At 39.5% G+C, this 19,967-nt stretch overlaps 1 protein-coding gene across 1 annotated transcript in view; it reads left to right on the top strand.

The window, feature by feature from the left end:
• The first annotated feature begins 8,554 nt into the window (after positions 1–8,554).
• plekhf2 (pleckstrin homology domain containing, family F (with FYVE domain) member 2) overlaps positions 8,555–19,967 on the top strand; it is a 38,242-nt gene continuing 26,829 nt past the window's right edge. The window contains exon 1 of the mRNA XM_030748983.1: positions 8,555–8,721. The gene's annotated coding sequence lies outside the window, so the exon portion shown is untranslated. The remainder of the gene's footprint in view (positions 8,722–19,967) is intronic.

The raw sequence follows: 19,967 nt of genomic DNA, 5'->3' as shown, positions 1-19,967 counted from the left end.
ATTATGAGTAGATGTGAAGGTTAATGTTGAAAAACAAGTTTGTTCATAATTTCTGACAAACTGTGAATTCTTTTGAGACATCATCGCTCCAACTAATGGACTCAAATTTTAACTTTCAGAGTCGTGAACCAGATAATCAGCACATCACTCGGACTTTGAGGACCGCAGTAAACGAGGTTCTGCTTAGCATCGCCAAGATGTCGGATGTCTCAAGTGAGACTCTGGGTCATAAATTAAAGGAACAATTTTCTCTGAAACAACAGAACCGCTGCAGTGATCCATTAATTTAAGGATGTGCTGTGTTCATTCCCAGTTCACTGAAACTTAATTTGCATTTAGATGACATGGCATCCATATCAGGGTGGGCAGATCTGAAGTTGGTGCCCTACTCATGGTCACAGAGTCACTGATGGACGCATCAGCTGCTGAGGAGGTTGAACCTGTAGCCTCACTGCTACAGCAAATGCTTCTCAGATCACCGGGTCGTCCTGCCCCCAATAAATCTGCCTCCACAGATAAGCTCCTGGGTTAGCTCTTACCAAGAATCTCTGCAGCTCTTGTTTTTCAAAAGATATGTTCCTCCCTCCCATTACTGTGAAGAAATGGCAACTAAATTAGGGGGCACATGAACTGTTCACATATACATCAAAGAGCCAGCGTGTTGGCTTCAGAATAAACTGCAATCTTCAGCTTTTACTGAATAAACAGTGTCAAAAGCTCAAAAAGGTATAATCAAAAGTGTACTGCTCTCCCTGAGCTATAGCGGGTACCTGAAGAGGAGCCAGGTGAGTGCAATATTAAGGTGACAGAAAAAAATGTAAGAGTGAAAGGTTTGAGACTCAAAGGGTGAAAATATACTGTAGTCCATTCTCTCCTTTTAACTAAATTATATTCAGTCTTGAAGTGTTTTAAATTTATGATCAGTTGTCACAATTAGTCTAAGGGACACCAAACCAAGTCCTCACATAAACTACTCTGACAGAGCTACTGTGTGCTTATATTAGTTTACCAATACAGAATTCCTACATAGGCAGCATGATGCTTGTTAGAGATCTTAAATGTGTATAAAATGATTTTATCCATTTTATATCCAGTTCAGTCAAATATAAACAAAACTTTCTCATTTTGGGGCTTCCCACCTCTCATTTCTTGTCCACTTATTTCAGTGGACTCAGTTTGCCCTTTCTCTTTGACCCAGGTTTTTCTGTTTTGTTTTGTTTTGTTTTTTTGCCGTGTTCTCATAGACGTGAATATCTCCTTTACACCCCCCACCCCCCCACCCCCTCCAAATCATTTCCAACAAGTTCCTGTTTATTGGCTCTCTTACGCTGGCTGCCCTCACTAACCCCATAAACTGGCCAAAGGACCAACACCAAAATAGGAGCCTTCAGAAAAAACTGAATTATGGACCTGTTGCCATGTCAACTTATTTTATACCTTTAAAAATGCACTCTATTGAAAGAGTTTGTGTGAATAAACACCCAAATAAATAATAATAAAAAGCAAATACATCTTTAAACATATAAATAAATGCAAATAAAAATGACCGAAAACACATGCAGTGAAAATTGAGGTAGTTTGCATTTGCTGTTCAAACTTGTCAAAAATCAAAATGTTAATAAAAGGATGATGATGGGGGAAGGGGATGTAAAGTTGCAGAAAACAAAGTTGCTGTAAACAAAATGTGCTCTGCATGTTCAAAACCCCAGAATAATGATGTGATGCTTGTGGTGAAAGTGTCCTTCACGGGGAACAATACATTGACATTCACTTCCCTCCCTGCACAAAGTGGTTCTTTTTGTATTGTCTTCTTTCTTTTCAAGCACTTGAGTTGGCTGGAAACCGGGACTGAACTCATACAGCATGCATACAAAAAACAAGATGAGAGACTCACACCTGAGATTAACCTGTTTGGAAAATCAGGTTGAGACGGCGTCTACACCTGTCCTTTCTCACTACTGGAAATTGTTTGATTTCAATACAGGTGCTGCTGAGAGAGAGCATGTAGGAGGCAGGACACATGAAGCCCACTCATTCAATGTGAATTCAATTACTTGCTTCATTCTCACATAGGTGACATCAGACAATATGCAGACTTTGTACAAAGGAGCTGCTACATTAAGGCTGGTCTAATGTTCTGTCTTACCAAGTCAGACATTCATGTTCATCAGCTTCATCAGGTATGGGCTGAATGACCTGTACAGTGGTTACATAACACTTTATTAGGTGGACCTTCATAGAACCTCTTTTGCTTTCAGAACTGCTTTAATTCTTCATGGCATAGACTCAACCAGGTGCTGGAAACTGCTTAGAGATTTTGATCCATGTGACATGACAGCATCACACAAGTCGCTGCAGATATGAGGGCTGCACATCCGTGATGTCAATCTCCCACTTCAACCGTATCCCAAAGGTGCTATATTAGTTGAGATCTGAGCATAGTAAACTCAGTGTCATGTTCAAGAAACCATGTCTGATATGATCTGAGCTTGTGGCAGGTGTATTCTGCTGAAAGCAGCCATCAGAAGATGGGTACACTGTGGTCATAAAAGGATGGACATGGTCAGCAAAAATATTCAGGCAGGCATTTAACTGGTACTAAGGGGCCCAAAGTATGGCAAGAAAACATCAACCCACACAATTACACCACCTCCAGCATCCTGAGCCCTTGATACAAGCTTTCGTGTTGTTTACTCCAAATTCTCACCCTACCATCCAAATGTTGCAGCAGAAATCACATCTCATCAGACCAGACCAATCTTCTATTGTCCAATTTTGTTGAGCCTGTGTGACCTGCAGCCTCAGTTTTCTGTTCTTAACTGACAGGAGTCGAGGACAGTGTGGTCTTCTGCTGCAGTCGTCCACTTGCCTCAAGGTTGCACCACAAATATACTGAAGTGTTGTAATATAATAGCACGGTTTACAGCCACATTTTCCATCCTGCATTAGCAGGTGTACAGCTTAACCAAAAATAAAGTTAGGCATGCAAAGATATGATATTAAAGTTTATTTAAAATTATGAAGAGATAGTTATCAGTTACACTTAATGCAAATGTTTGCTTATTCAAAGATAGCAACAGTGAGGTGTCCATGGCCTCATTTGTTCCCTCATTGTTTTGGTGACAGAGATAATTAAGAGTCTCCAGCACATAATATATAGCACTGGTATATCAAGTCTGAAATGCTCAGCAGCTGTCTGCTACACAGAATAACTAATGAATAAGATGCAAAGACTATTCTGCAGATGAGTGACTGGGTGACTGAGGGGACAGTTCAAACATAATGAATCTTCTGTGGGGTTAAAACTAAGTTAGCAGTTCTGGGTCCCTTTAGACCAGCAGGATCACAGTGAAGACCAGCTCAGGTTCACAGACAGTCTCACAGCAGTCATTAAAGATGTTGTTTAAGGAAATTTGAATTATTCATTCCCTTCGTCTGGATGTGAAGCTGGGATCAAATGTCTAGCCAACAGGTGTAGGTGGTCATGAATTATCCAAATTTTACAGGCATTATTTTAAAACATTTGCAGTGTTTCACATTTTGTTTCATTCTTGTCACATTCGGATGGAAACCTACCTAAAGAGAAGGGTGAGAAACTTTAACAGTCAGCTGTGAGGAAGGAAAGTGAAAGAAGTTGATATGTAATGAATAAGAATAAAGACCCAAAGAGAAAAGTTAAATCCTTTGATGATAAAACAGTGAAGAAAAGCCAAGTGTTACTGGCCACCTTTGCCCTACAAGTTCTCCAGGTTATGGACAATTAAGTAGTGGAAAAGCAGCTTAAAGTCTGCGACCCCTGGGCCACCTCACCTGGCAGGTAATCCAGTGTTGAATTATCTTAAAGCTGGTATTACGGAAGCTTTGATACTTCATTAGTTAGGTGAACTTAATTGGGTAATTAAATTCTTGTTTCACTCAACAGTCAGACGAGGCAAACTAAAAACAACCCCGTTAGGTCACAGGTGATTAGTGTTGCTGTAACTGTTACGCTCTAACCTGCTCTAGTCCTCTTCCAGTGCCTTATTGAGCATTAAGATCTGTAAAGGTGTGTAATCTCATCAGTTAGAGCTCTAATAGATAGAGCGAGGAGGCGAGTGTGATTTCCTGATCCTCTTAACCTCTTTTCAAGTGAACTGGAACAAGTTTTCTTTTGGACAAACACACATTATAACTGTGAAAGAAAACTAACCCTAACCCTTTGAAAGTTGACCCCCATTGTACTACACCTTGAGTTGCTCTGCATCAAAAGTCACAGCTCAGCAGTCCACATTTCATTTTTCTGGATCTTCAACAACTAGTCTCCTGTTTTCTTATTAAAAAAAAACAAACAGAACCTCTATCATTTTCATCTCCTTTCAGCTCCAAACATCAGCCCCAACAAAAGCCATCTTTCTGACACAAAACTCCACCAGAATAAAAACTGAAATCAACTTTGATCTTGCAGCTCTGAACTTACTCCTTCCTCCCATATTTTGCCTGTTTGCTGGGAAAAATAATTCTCCAAAGGTCCAACTCTTTGTAAACACAGCACTCACCAACACAAACTCTGATGCATGATCTATTCTTTACTTCTGAATTATTTATCAATTCACAATTTTTTTTTTCCAGAATCTTGAAAACTCCACTAAAAAGAGAAGAAATGTTTGTCCATCTGATGTATGTAAATCCTCTATCACCAGACCTTGAAATAAGCATGTTAAACATCCTTTTTATAGATTTCATCCTGCTGTTTTCAGACATGTTTTTTATTTTTTAAATATTGTCAAAGAGATACTTGGCATGTGGGATTAGCAGCTATCCTGAGATGTTTTAGACCATCAAATCTATGTTGGCCTAAAATAACATTACAACAAACAGCTGAAAGCTCCGGGAACAGCTCCTAACTGGCCATTGAGTTTGGACAGTCAAACTATTTCCAAGGACAAGAATTAATTTGGAGGTTTCACTTTAAAGATCCTTAAAGGATCTAGATGTTAAGAAATTCATCAACAACTGAGAAAACTCCATCTGCTCGAAGAAGGCCACATGATATGCCTGTGACATGGTATGGAAAAAGCCAGTAATCATAGACAAGTGCACGAGAGTGCAAAGGTTTACTGCTACCAGAGGCTTGTGTTTTTGTTTTTTGTTTTTTTTTGGGGGGGGGGGGGGGGGGGGGGGGGGGGGGGGGGGGGGGGGGGGGGGGGGGGTAGATTGAAAATCTACTACTCCCAACCAGTAATTGTGTTGGATCAATTTTGACCCCCTGCCAGGCTGATGTGGGGCTTCAGCTGCAGCAATTCTGTTGTCTTGCTTAAGGACATGTCGTAACTGCACCTCTACTGCCTCAGGCAGCAAAAGCTTTTTAATACATTTCATAATGTCAGAGGAGGTGTGTTGAAAGTTATTCTCACTGAAGCTTTAGCTTTAGCTTTAGCTTGGTTGACAGTGCATTTTTGCACTGTCAAGCCACAGCATGTCCCGTCCTGATTTCTGGTCACGGCCAAAAGCAGGTCTCCTCCCAACACCACAACTTCTGGCCAGACACATGCTGCTTTCACTGCATATGGGAATAAACAAATAAACTATATCCTCACTTGCTGAAACTTGTTTGTTGGTGGCTAACAAAACCTCTGGTATGTCCACTCACCAGCCACTTTTTTAGGTACACCTGTTCATTAATGTAATCAGCCAGTCACATTTCAGCCACTCAGTGCATTTCAGCATGTAGATGTGTATGATATGAGCAGCTGATTTATCAGAATGGAGAAGAAAGATAATTTAAGTGACTTTGAACATGGCATGGTTGCTGGTGCCAGAAGAAGGGTCTGTGTATTTGAGAAACGGCTGATCTACAGCGATTTTCACACACACAACCATCTCTAGGGTTTAGAGAACGGTCCGAAAACAAGAAAATATCAGGTGAGCAGTAGTTCTCTGTGAAAAAAAAAATCCGTTGTTGATGCCAGGGGTCAGAGGAGAAAGGCTAGACTGCTTCAAGCTGATAGGAAGGCAACAGTAACTCAAATAATTACTCATTACAGCCAAGGTATGCAGAAGAGCATCTTTGAACACAGAAACATGTTGAACCTTGAAGCAGATGGGCTACAGCAGCAGAAGAGTACCACTTCTGTCAGAAAACTAAGGCTACAGGTCACACAGGTTCACCAAAACTGGACAATAGGAGATTAGAAAAAAGATGAAAGGTCTGAGTCCTAATTTCTGCTGCTGTATGTAGGGTCAAAGCATAAACAGCACAAACGCATAGCTCCATTCTACCTTGTATCAATGGTCCAGACTGGCGGTGGTGGTACGTTGGGGATATTTTCTTGCCACACTTTGGGCCCCTTTGAACTAACTGAGCACTGTTTAAACACCACAGCCTGCCTGAGCATTGCTGCTAACCATGTCCACCGTTTTATGACCACAGTGTACCCATCTTCTGACGGCTGCTTACAGAAGGATAACGCACCATGCTACAAAGTTCAAATCATCTCAAACTGAATTCTTGAATATGACAATGACTTCACTATACTCAAATAGCCTCCACAGTCATCAAATCTCAATCCAATAGAGCACCTTTGGGATATGATGGAACAGGACATTCGTATTTTGGATATGCAGCCGAAAAATCTGCAGCAACTGAGGGATGCTCTCACGTCAATGTGGGCTCCAAAGAGCCGAGGCAGTTCTGAAAGCACGGCATCCACCTAGTACTACTAAGGTATACCTAATGAAGCGTCCGGTGAGTGAATGTCAGTAATCCAAGATTGCAAGACTGTATTTATGCTGTAAACAGGTTCTTGTGACTGATCACATTAAAATCTAGATGCATCACAGCGTAAGCAGAACTGTTACAGATCATTGAGTATTTTCAGCTTATATGCAAATTTGTTTTAACAAAATTGTATCAATAGTGCAGCCAAAAAAGATAATTTTGGGTGATTATAGCATGGTTAATGTAAAATTATTTGAAGAAATACACTAATCTCTTCTCAGTTAATATCTATATTTTTTTCAACCAAATATCAATGATATCTAATATCTTGGTTAGTTATCCAAATAAATTAAGGTAAAATATTTCAAAGGAAATTTATTTTGTAAGGTTACTAACAACTATTTAAACAGGTCCCAAATTATTTTGTAAGGCATCACAAGTAAAACAGTGATGGATAAATCTGTTATTTTATAAATAGATCATCATGTAATATTCTAATTCAAAAAATTAGATCACTCACAATACATTTTATAGACTTGCTTTTGATTCCATTACATGAGATATCTTTTAATGTATTTTTCCTTAGCTACAATTCATCTTTTGCTTGATTATTATTAATTGACTTCTGTCTTGAACCCTGTGGTTTGGAGGTTGTGGTTGACTTTAATGTTTGGCCCTGTTTGAATTTAACTTTATTCTGCTGTCTTTATTCTGTCAGATCACTTTGTAAACTCTGCTTTCAAGTGTTAATGTGAACAGTCATTCAGGAAATATAATAAGGAGTGCACAATAGAACAAAATTACATTTCTTCTAGCTCAATGTGAACATAAACATAGTACAGGCATGATACACCTAAATAGACATAAAACCAATACCATGCACAACATGACTGTATTTATGAACCTTTGTGCTGAAAAATATCAATGAAGTACTCAAGTTAGCTAAACACTGATATATTGCACAAGTTAGAAGTAGATGCTATATACATAAAGACTATTATGGTTTTGTTGTTGCTGTTATAAAAGAAGATAAAATTAATTAAAATTATCCCAGAAATTGTACCAACAGCAATTTTATAGACACAAGGGGAAGAATGAGCAGAGACCAAGAGAGTCAAGGTAAAACAATAGGTGATTTAATAATTAAGCATGCATACCACTACTGCTGCTGCTGCTGCTACTTATAATGAGATGATGAGTATATCAGAGGGACAACTCAGGTTGAGTGGCTTGGAGACAAAGTTAGAGAGGCAAGGCTGAAATGATTTTGACATATGCGGAGGAGGAGTAATGAACATATTGGGCAAAGGATGTTGAAGATGGAGCTGCCAGGCAAAAGGGAAAAGAGGAAGACCACAGAACAGATCAGTGAATGTAGTGAAGGAGGACAGGCAGCCAGTTGGAGGGACAGAGGAATAGGGTGAGATGGGGGCAGATGACCCTGTGGTGACCACTAAAGGAAACAGCCACAAGGATATAAGTAATAATAATAATAAGTAGAAAAAGAAGATTAGCTGAATCAATCATAAAGTTTGATAGTCAAATGTGAATGCAATTAATAAAGTTTGAATAATTATGAATTGTTGGCTGGACTAGGCAAAACGTGAAGTTGCAACCTTGGACTCTGGTAAGTAATGGCAATGGGAGTTTTTCACAATTTTATGCATCAAAGTTATACCAGACCAAATAAATTTAGTCACATTTCATCACCGCTGTTTAACGCAATGGTTTCTTATTTATCTGCAGGTAAGACCAGAGTATATTTACCAAAGCGTGCGGTAAATGTAAAACCGCACGCTTTGGTGTTATATTTACCGGCTGTCCAGCGCGCCGTGAACGCGGCGCGGCGCTGCCATGTTGTTGTTGTATTTTCTGGGCAGCGGCGGAGTTTCCAGCTGCTGTCGCTGTTTACGGACGCGGTGCGTACTTTCTCCGGGGGAGGCACTGCTTTAATCACTCTATTTGGAATACAACCGCGCTTCAAGTCACTGCAAAAGTTGCCGGACAAGAGGAGTTACCGTTGGGTATGTAGCTTTTTTTCTTCTTCTCATATTTAACTTGTCTCCGTCGGTGTCCTGTCACTCTTTGCTAAGGAGAGCCACGGGTTGCTCCGTGGTTTGCTTCTACTTTTTCCCATTCATGCTAACAAACGGTAGCTTAGCGCTGTTGAGCAGCTATCTTTCTTTCCCCAGAGTCCCAAAGAGGGAGTTAAAATCGATATTGTTTGTAGTCTTAAAGTCGAATACCCGAGTTGATTTAGCTTTGGCACATGTGGTAAGAGATGAGTATTTTTTGGGAAGCTACTTCGGAGCTAACTGGCTAACGCTGCCAGCTGACACCAGCTTGGAAAACTTAATGGACGATAACTTGAAAAGTCAAAGAAACTTTGAATCATATCGTGGTTAAGATGTTTTAATGTAAAGGGAGAATAAAGTGAGGGTGACAGTGTCAGTTCGACTCGCCTGTATTGGTTTTTATGAGGACTGCTGGATAAAGTCATTGCGGTTTATTTATTTATAGCAGGTCAGGGCAGCCTGGAAACGCACCATTTATCGGCATGGGTAACGTTAGTCTGATGCTTTTTTCCACCTACTGCAAAGTTTAACATTTCTCTGGGCCTTACTGAACAGGTAACCTGTAATCAGTTAGAAGTCCAGGCTCTGTTATTACAGCTCTTGTGGAAGTGAATGTGTGACTCTGAAGCTGGTGAAACCTGTCTACCACAAAATGGGAAGTCTGCAATGTCTTGCCTTTGCCTTACTCGGGTTTCTCTAAATTCTCCATTATTTTCACTTTACGTCTTATACAGCATGGAGTCTGTACATTTTTCACTGTTTTTCATAAATTAGTGAAAAATAAAACCCCTAATTCACAGATTATAATTTCTTTTGATAATTTTTAAAGAAAAAAAAAACTCTTTTATCCATCCATCCACTTTCTGTTGTTTGAGCAGCAGGGCTGCAGTCTAAGCAGAGATGCCCAGACCTCTCTCTCTCACCATCTACTGCCTCTAGCTCCTCTGGTGGGACATGCAGGCATTCCCAAGCCAGCCAAAAAGCGTAAACTTCCCAGAATTTACTAAGTTTCCCCTGGGGTCTCCTCCCAGTTGAACATTCCCAAAACAGTTCACATAGAAGGTGTTTATGAAACATCCTAGTAACCTCAGCATGCTCCTTTTGATGTGGAGAAGCAGTTGCTCAAAGAATCTCACCCAGTCTGTACAGGAGAGCCCAGAGAGCCTATGGAGAAAGCGAATTCTTGCTGCTTATACCCACAGTCTCATTCTTTCTGTCACTTCCCAGAGCTTGAAGGGAAGAAAGTAGATTGATCAGTAAACTGACAGCTTTGCCTTAACACTTAGCTCTTTTTTCATCACAGCAGACTGGTACAATGTTTGCAGTACGGTCTATCACACACCAATGTGTCTTTCAATCTCTTGCTTCACTTTCCTCTTACTACTGAAGAAGACCCTCTCCTGGGATAATTGAAGTGCTCCACTTAAGGTAGAAACCGATTCCCAAATCGGAGTGGGCACTCCACCCTGTTTCAGCCGAAAAACATGACTTTGGATATTTGGATGTGCTAATTCTCTACACTGCTGCTTTGGCAGTAAACCATTCCAGTGCAAGCACTTGATGAAGCTGACAGGATCACATCATCTGCAAAAAGCAGAGATGAGGGAGATTGCCAAATGGGACACTTTGCCCCTTGACTGCACCTAGAAATCTGTCTGTAAAAGTTATGAACAGAATCTGTGACAAAGGGCAGCTGTGGCTGAGTTCAACACCCACTGGGGATAAATGTGACTTATAGCTGTAATGACTACGCTGTCACTGTGCTTGTACATAGACCGAATAGCCTGTAAGAACACATCAGATACTTCTGAAGAACCTGTGGCAGTGCACACCAAGGGACAGAGGGACCTTCTTCAAGTCCTCAGAACACATTAGACTTGTTGGCAAACTTCCTACACACACTTGAACATCCTCAATAGGGTAAAGTGTGTCCCCTTATTCCCTCTCACATTGTGGGTGCAAGATTGTGGATATCTGGCAATACTGACTTTTGTGGCAGTCATCACCCTATTGGCAAATAGGATGACATTAACCACTGACAGGGGCCATTGTTTAAAGAGAGTGCATCAGTGTTAAGTCACCTGATAGTCTTCACCTCTGCTCATTTGTCTCTTACAACTATAAAACTAATGCTGGAACAATGGTGGTTTAAATTTAGTAATTAATTAATCTTCCAACTCTTATAACACATGGTAAACTATCCATCCATCCATCCATCCATCCATTCTCTTCCGCTTATTCGGGGCCGGGTCGCGGGGGTAGGAGCCTAAGCAGAGAAGCCCAGGCTTCCCTCTCCCCAGCCACCTTCTCCAGCTCATCCGGGGGGACCCCAAGGCGTTCCCAGGCCAGCCGAGAGATATAATCTCTCCAGCGTGTCCTGGGTCTACCACGGGGCCTCCTCCCGGTGGGACATGCCCGGAACACCTCACCCAAGAGGCGGCCAGGAGGCATCCTAATCAGATGCCCGAACCACCTCAACTGGCTCCTTTCGATGTGGAGGAGCAGCTGCTCTACTCTGGTAAACTGCTGATTTTCATGACTGTCAGTAAGCAGCATGTTATATATAAAATCTGTGGTGACTGTAAAGAGCAGGAAGAGATTTACAGACTGATAAGGAGGCTTTGCAGAGGCTTAGGTGACTGGTGCAAGAAGGAGGTTAAACAAAAAAATCATCCTCATGCTCTAATAATTATGTTCTTATATAAGAAAAAGTCTATTGCATTGCATTGTTAGACTGAGTATCTCTGCAGGAACAAAAGGTCAAAGGAAATAGTGGGTGAGAGAAGCTCCTGTTATAAAACTGTGTTTTCATCTGATATTTAATTAACCATTATAGCTGTGTAGCGTTGTGGTTATCGCATATCTAACATGACATGTCTTGTAGTGCAACTGTTGCATTTGTATAAGGTCCCAGTTTTGCTTAAAATTGTCTTTCAGGGTTTTAAAGTTTAAGCCTTCTATGACTTTCTCTTAAACACAATACTTCATAATTGGTAATAAATGTACATGACCTTTTTTGATAATGAAACTGAAATGCCACCCATAGCTGAGTGTCAAACCTTAATGTTTTTACAAATCAAGCCTTGCGTAATTTAATATTAACTTTTTTAAAGTTCGGCATCCAGTTTAGAGTGATATCAAGTAGAGGATAGTGGCAGCTCTTTACTTTGGAGACAAAATACAGTTTATAACATGCTGACCTGCAAACATTTCAATTACCAAGTATGTTCTTACAAATATATAACAGATCCTTATAATCAGCTACCTCTCTAGTGAATTGCATGCCCTGTGGACTCATCAGGAAAGTGTTTACAGAGGTCTGGTCAGACCTCTTCTGGTCCCATAGATTTCTGTAGAACCATAAGTTTGTTTGCAACCACAGGTCACCATTAAAAACAATGCCAGTTTAAGGCACTTAATCTTTTCAGACCGGAAGGTACATCCATTCGTTCATACTGCCTATGCTTCCAACGGATCTCCAGAAAACACAAGGGACTGTCAGCTGCAGTCCAAGAGGGTGGTGTTGGGATCTGTCAGACCATGGGACAAGAGACTCAAGCAGCTGAATGTTGAGTGCCACAAAAGCAAGGATAGCGAGCCAGGTGTAGGGAAAAAAACAAGACAAGAATAGGCTGGAATAGTTGTTAAGCAGCACTGTACTTTCACAATAAGAGTGACGGGATCATCCACTAATAAACAGTGTTTTTCTCACAAAAGGGTGAAAAATTATTTTAAAAAACACTAAAATGCATCTCTGTGCAGAAGAAGAAGAAGTGGCATTCTTCTTTTTTTTCGGTTTCTCTCTTTTATATAGGTTCACCACAGCTGATCATATGCCTCCTTTGCTTCTGATCCGACTGTTTGATTTGGCAAAGCTTTTACACCGGATGCCCTTCCTGAAACAACCCTCCAAAGAGTACACTTCCTTGTGACCCTCCCGGAGCAGGGTTATTAGTGACTAATAAAAACAGTTATCCAAAGTGTCTTATCTTATCATTATCTTATAGCCTGTAAAGCTGTGATACATGTAGAGAGCTTAACTATTACTGAATAGAAGATCTGCAAACATTTAGTTGGAAAAATTTAACTAAAACATGTGAAACTGGACAGCTGATTCAGCTTTAACACCCAAACTCAGAAAAACGGTTTCCAAATAGTCACGTGCCTTTCGGAGACACGCTCTGTGCACTTCCTTAGATGGCTGAAAACAGAAGGCAGGGTGGGAAATGACCATCAGTCATGATGTAATGATGAAAATAGAACCTGATTAGTGACTCCTTGGAAGAGAAACTTTGACTTTCCATTTCCAATCCCCAAACAGTGCAGCTGGTAAATTACAGCACCCTCCTTTTAGCAGGTAATAAGCTGTTTGTTGTGATTTGTCCAACGAGGCTGTAAGTTTTCTAGTGCTAAGTCAGTCAGCCAAGGCATCATCATCATCTTCCTCTTTGTGTCTTAATGTAGTTAAACTAGTTCTTCCAGAGCTCCAGGACGAGGTACAGTAAATTTAAGTACCTGATGCACCAGGATCCCCTCTACCCCTCCACTCACTCTGGAAGCAAAGAAAGTCAGACATGGCTTTGTGTGTAATCCAACGCCTGCACATAATCCAACTTGTCACAGTTATAAATGGATGCAGATTACATGCATAAGGACAGGAGGTCACTTCCTGATTTGACACAAGAAGTAGTTCACAGGTAAACGAAAACAAATTATCTAAACAGGGAGTTCTTAGTTTAACGTTTGTGAGGATGAGTATCCTTTAGAATCTGCTGAAAACTGCATGTAAAATGTGAATTTTATTCATTTAATATACATTTTTAAGCACTGTCCACCTGCCATAATGCGTACTTTGTGGCACATGCTCAAAGTAGACACAGCAGGTTTTTTGAGAGCATCATTCACGTGATTTTCAGACACAAGTGCACAGATTAAATGGTGTTAAGTCTTAAGATTTGCCTTTTCTTTACAGTTTTATCTTTCAAGCTGTTTGTGTAAAATAAGCGTGCATATTTCTTATCCACTCTGCACCATGCTCTCCCCAGTAAACCAGTAAAAAAAATAAGCAGATGAGATAAACCAGCATCTCTGCAAGTGCACAGTTAAAATTAAGCTTTAAATCAAGACAGACAAAAATATACCCTCTTTGTGGTTTGGTTTGCGATGGGTCTCTGTAGCTGCTCTCCACATCCCTATTCATTTTAAGGAGTATAGAAGTCTGTATGCTCGCTCTCGTGCTGGTCAGTGCTGCTAATATATGCAGGGATGGTGACATGGTGATGTTTCCATGTAGTACGGGAAACTTAATGTGAATTTAAATATTGCTATAACTCATTAATGGGAAGAAAAAAAAGCTAAATATTGCCTTGACTGGCAAACTATAGATGGTCACCAGCACAACCCTAGTAAATATGTTCTTTAGTTATGGAGGATATTTGATTGCATACTGAGAAGGGCTCAAATTAATTATGCTTTTTATTTGATCCAAATACTTTTCTAAGACTTCTGTAATCTGCCTGCATTTGTGCATTGTGATGCGTGTTTCACCTGTGCTTTAGGGTAGGCTATTTAGGGTTGCTTTTTGTACGTGGTTCAGTTTGAGTTGTACAAATGTGAGTTTTGTTTAAATCCAGTAACACACGTGCTGCTTTAATTTGAAAAGTTGCTTTTACATGTTGCTGCGAAGAGTTCCTCTGCCTAGAGCAAACCAAGCTTTTTAGTTGTACCTATATATATATATATATATATATATATATATATATATATATATATATATATATATATATATATATATATATATATATATATATATATATATATATGAAGAGAAAAAAATTGAAAAGTAAAGCAAAATAGATAACCTTTAAAATTGCAAAATAGAGCTTTGTGAACTTTGTGGCTCTTCAACTGCCCTTCTAGCCATTGTCTGCATATCAGCCTTAGTTGAAGCGGCTATTGTGACTCAGTATGTGGATGTTATTCCAGAGATTGCATTCATGAGAGGGCTACACTGAAAAAGATGCTGAAAACTGATCTGAGCCCTGTTTGTGTTTGGTATCAAGCAATTATCTCTGGCTACAAGATATAAAGCCATAAAAATCTAATCAACACTGTGTGTATTCTATTTGATTTAGTCTTTCTCTGCTGCCTAGTGAACACTAGCTGCAGTTTGCTGATATAAGGCTGAGGTTTTTTTTTTACCAAGCAGAGCAGATGAATTGTGAGCAGACGTTCAAATTCAGTCCTGCTTGTTGAGAGTGGATGCTTGTAGTTAATTGTAGTACCTGGTACTGACTAGTACATGGCACTGCATTAGATAGTTAAAGCAGCTTCTTGGGAGTTTCCCCTTTTTACAAATCTTACAGGCGTGGTGTTGTGCACATGTATCCGTCTTAAATGTTTGTGAATAAATAAATAAAAAATAAAAATAAAATAGTATTCAGCAAGTAAGAACCAAACATAATTATGCAGGTTTTTGTTATTTGTAGGCCTTGTTACCTGAGTGTATCCCCCAAAAGTAGAGTTTATTTGTGGCAGAAGAAGGAGGCACACCCATACTTTCTCCAGATCCACCAGCTGGACTGCAGATGTTGTTAAGTAGCTCCTGTTCTGCTCTATACCCTTGGTGAGCTGCAGCAAAGTGACACCAGCTCTAAAACTGCATGGGTTCTGGTTAGAGTGGCCAAATCAGGTCTACAGAACATTACAAATTCTGTGGTTGCCCAATGCTGAATGACATCAAGGACTACCAAGAGTAACCTGACCAGCTTGCTCATAGGGAAACACTAGGCTTGAAGGTCCAGTGCTAAATCTAGAGCATTGTTGGAGAGTAAATCACTCAGGTTGTGGTTTCTAACAGCTGAAAAACTGAATCATGAAATATACTCTGTGCGTGAAAATGCTGCATGTAGTTTATTTGCATCTGCACTTTTATATGTAATCTACTGACAAGTGACAAATGGGCTCCAGTGACTCAGTTATTTTGTAGGTGATCATGCCCATTACAGATTGTTCCTTTATCCTGTGATGAAACATTTCTATCTTAAGGTGAGTACTTTCTTCCAGCATGTCAATGCCCCCATCCATAGGGCACCAGGGGTTACTTGAAGGTTTGCTCGCTGTGAATTTGATGTGAAGTGTGTGCTATGCTGGAGAGTTTTAACCATTATTAAAATGGCAACCCTTCACCCACTCATGAAGTATGTTTGTAAGGATTTCATGTTGACTCATTTGAGTTTCAAGTCCACTGCTGTATGTGGAAACAATGAATTGGCTTTAATTTTTTCATATTTCACTGTAGTCTACACCCTCCCACATTACACAGTCATCTTATTTATGCAGTATGAATAAATCATGCTATCTTTCTGTTTTTGGACTTTGTGCAAGCCTCTGGATTAAGTAGTTCAGTGCTTTGAATATCATTTAAATTATTGAAAACATTCAATATTTGCATAAACCACATGTCAGAGAGTTTTTATGAGACAAATAGGGGCCTAAAGTAACACACCTAATAAGAAGAGTGCATACTGTAAGCATCTACTTTCAACATTGGTACTTCTCATTTTCATATCAGGCCACACCATTACTCAACACTTAAAGGTCTTCCATAGTAAGTCACAGTTTCACTTCTTGATTTTTTTTATGTGGCCCCAGCAGAGCATGTTATACTTTCATATCTGTGCTGTTTGCACTCATGAACCATGTCCAATTTATTTCAGATTTCAGATCAGCGTTCATTCATTAGATTCAGATGTAAAACCTAATCTGACAGTAGAAAGCGTTTTAGTATCAGGCAGATGAGAAGTAGTACGGTTGCAATCTTAACATTTCTTATAACCTTTGTTTCCCCTTCCTGTAGGATGCTAAGGCCATATAAAATTAAGTCAGGCTTACTTGCGTTAACTCACCTCTTGTAACCTAAAACCTCAGTGAGAAATAACGGATATCACAATGATGATCAGTTTCTCAGTAAACCCAGGCGTTCCGCTTCAGTGCACGCTCACTTTAAAGGGGGCGATTGACATATCTTACTCAGCCATTAATCTTACTAAGTAGTACACGCGTTAAGTCTTGAATTACTCGTGTGTTCATTAAGTTTTTGCTTTTTTGTATGTTTTTGTTTTGTTTACTTTACTTTGATCAGATTTATATTTAACTTGAGAGAAATTAATAAACTGCCACTTTAGTTTAGCAGAAGTTTAGTAAGAGAAATTATTTTGTTGTAGGGGCAACTGTCAGCTGTCAAAATGATAATTTGAATATTTTTTTCTGATATCTATTCCATAGGAAATCTTTGTTATGTTGTCCTTAAGGCTGTTCTTAAATATTTGGCTATCAGGTATTCATTTGTTTTGTAGATACCTGGTTTTGAATTTTTGGATTCAGATTTTTTTTATGTATATTTTATGTATATATACCATCTGCTTGCCCACCTGACATCCCTCACACTTACTGCAGTAATCCTCACATTTCAGTTCACATCATTGTTATTGACTTGAATTTTCTGCTAGATTTAGCTACTGTTCAGACCACCTTAGCAGATTGTTTTACATTATTTGCTTAGGCACAAAGAGAAAAAAAAAATACTATAGACAGTTTCCAACTGCTTCACAACATCTTTCTGTCCTGACACAGGAACGGCTCCTACTCTCTGCCGTGCTCATTGGCTGAGTGAGCAGCGAGGCTTCAGAGTGTGAAGGTGTGGTGCACAGTGGGAGAAGACAGCATTCGACCTTTTGCTGCGTTTAATGTCCTTTCAAAGACGATTGCTTTGCTGTGATTTCTGTTTCAGTTCTATGTAAAATGATGTCTCAAATTCCTGTGTAGTGATTTTTTTTATTTTATTTTGTGAGTCATTGCTGCAGCTGCCACTGTAGATTACTACAAAGCTCCAAAGCCCAACTAAAGGCAGTCAACGCAGCTGGAGTTCCAGTAATGGCTCCATTTGTATATTTGTTTATATAGGCTGCACAGTCAAAAAAAAAACAAAACAAAACATAACCTTTGTTTAAAAATACCTTTACTTCAAAAGTGGTGTAACATAGTAACTGTTGATTTTACATCTTTGTTCTTCCAAGCAAGACAGGGTGGCTAGCTATTATAAGTAAAAATACACAACTGGGTCAATGTGCAGAGGAGTCAAAATAACTGAAATGGCACACAATATTAATCCTCTGCTAAAGCGGCAAAGTTTTTGTGTACAATTTATTATGCTCTCATAGCTCTTAAAAAATGAAAGCGGGGCCTTTATCTCAAAGTACTGTAAAGAATCTGATGACTATCTGGCTTTAGGAATGGTTGGTTAACCACCCAGACATTAGGTATAAACAATGAGGCATTAACAGTGACAAAACTCTTGTATCAGGCTGCCATGCCCTGACATCACTTCCTTGCTTGTTGTTCATAGTTGCTGTTGGGTTTGTGTCAAAGGAAGTTTACTATTTGAAAACTTTTTAATCGTGTGGCAGCTGAAGAACAAAAGCATTCAGAATTCTTTGTTTGGTCTATGGCTTTTACTGGTACCTCCGTACTGGTAACTAATATAAATGGGGTGTAGCTACTATTAAGATTCATATCTTTTATCACTCCATTTATTGACTGAAGAATATTTTTCTGAACTGTAAAATACTTTTATAGAAAATGTTCTTTTTCTTGCCCAGTTTGTAGATACATTTTTGGCATGCATGCATTAGCAAACACTTGTGGTGCTGCAGTAAAATGGGAAAACACTGCTGTCAATATACAAATAATGTCTACATTTTTGATCATTTAAACTATTCGCTACTTCCCAACAGGCCACCACCTTTTTAGTGAAAAATTAATGCTGTTATTAATGCAGCAAAGAGCAGCACAAATGACATCTGCAAAGGCAAAACAAACTTGTAGTCTTCCAGAAACACTGACATGCGTCACTTCTGAGGACAGAGTAGCATCTCAAACATCAACGGTTAGTGACAAATAAAGTAACTAGATTAGGTTGTCTGTGTTTATGAGGACGGGTTTAGTTCAGTTCCACTTTCAGAGTACTCAAATCAGGGGTAGATGTAGCGATGAGCCTTTTGATTCAAACGGTGCTGGCACAGTTTGCTATACAAGAATGTTCAGTATACAGTGGATATTAGAAAATAAAGCAATTACTTGCAATTAAGTACCAGATTTATGCATACTATTTTATTAGTAAGAATAGTACTATTCCTAGTTGTAGCCATTTCAAAACAGGATATTTGTAAAAGTTTGATATTATCTCCAGTATTGTGGCAGTAGCTTCTTTGCAGTTTTAGATTACCCTTCGAACTGAATTGGAAGCCTCCAGTTGTTTTCTCTGCTATTTGGATTGAGTGGGAGTGAATGGACCTGAGAGAATTTGGGGGAAAAAGATATAAAAATGTGTTTTCATGGTGCATGCAGAAACACCCTGAATTAAACCAGAAAGAAATGGAAACTGTACAGCTAAGCCAAAGCTTGGGTCACAGCTTGCTGCTACCTGTTGGGTTTATTTGCACTGGAAAGGCTCAAAGGTTGATCTGCTGCACCAATTCGGCAGAATGAGAGGAACAGATTCCTATTGAAAGCACATTCCTCGGACTCTCTATTCTTCCAGTCTCATTTTTAACACATTGACACTAGAAATTGGGCTTCAAAACTGTGCCACTGCAAGTATGTTTTAGACCAGTCTGCACTAAGCAAGCCAAGTTCAGATTCTTCGTAGTCTGAATACCCATGACACAAATACAAAAATACCTAATTGATTTTTAAATGTGGTGATGTTGATGACCAAGTAAATGTTGGCATCAGCATGTTTCCATCTCACTTTATGCGTGGTGGTAGTGCTGTGCAATTTTGATTTTGATTTTGCTTCCAAACGATCACAAAAACAGTGTATTCGATAAAAAAATGATTATTATTTAACTGATTTTGTCACATTACACTTTGCATCTTTGCAGGGCCTAACCTATAAAAGTGGTCAGTGACATTGTCGGCACTTAGATTTGTGCAGGTTGTGTTAATTACTGTTAATTATCAGGTTATGGCATAACCTACCCCATAACCTGACCTGCACCTTCTGAGAAACCATTACAATTGAGAAAAGTAGGGGAAAAAGTCCCGCCATTTTATTTGCTTCTGTCAGCCACACTGCATGTAAAAGAGCGGGAAACAACCACAAGGTGATCAACACAGTTTTGCTGTATGGTGGT

This window comes from Archocentrus centrarchus, chromosome 16, assembly GCF_007364275.1.
Source record: "Archocentrus centrarchus isolate MPI-CPG fArcCen1 chromosome 16, fArcCen1, whole genome shotgun sequence".
Taxonomy (NCBI): domain Eukaryota; kingdom Metazoa; phylum Chordata; class Actinopteri; order Cichliformes; family Cichlidae; genus Archocentrus; species Archocentrus centrarchus.
This window is presented reverse-complemented; position numbering and strand designations above follow the sequence as displayed.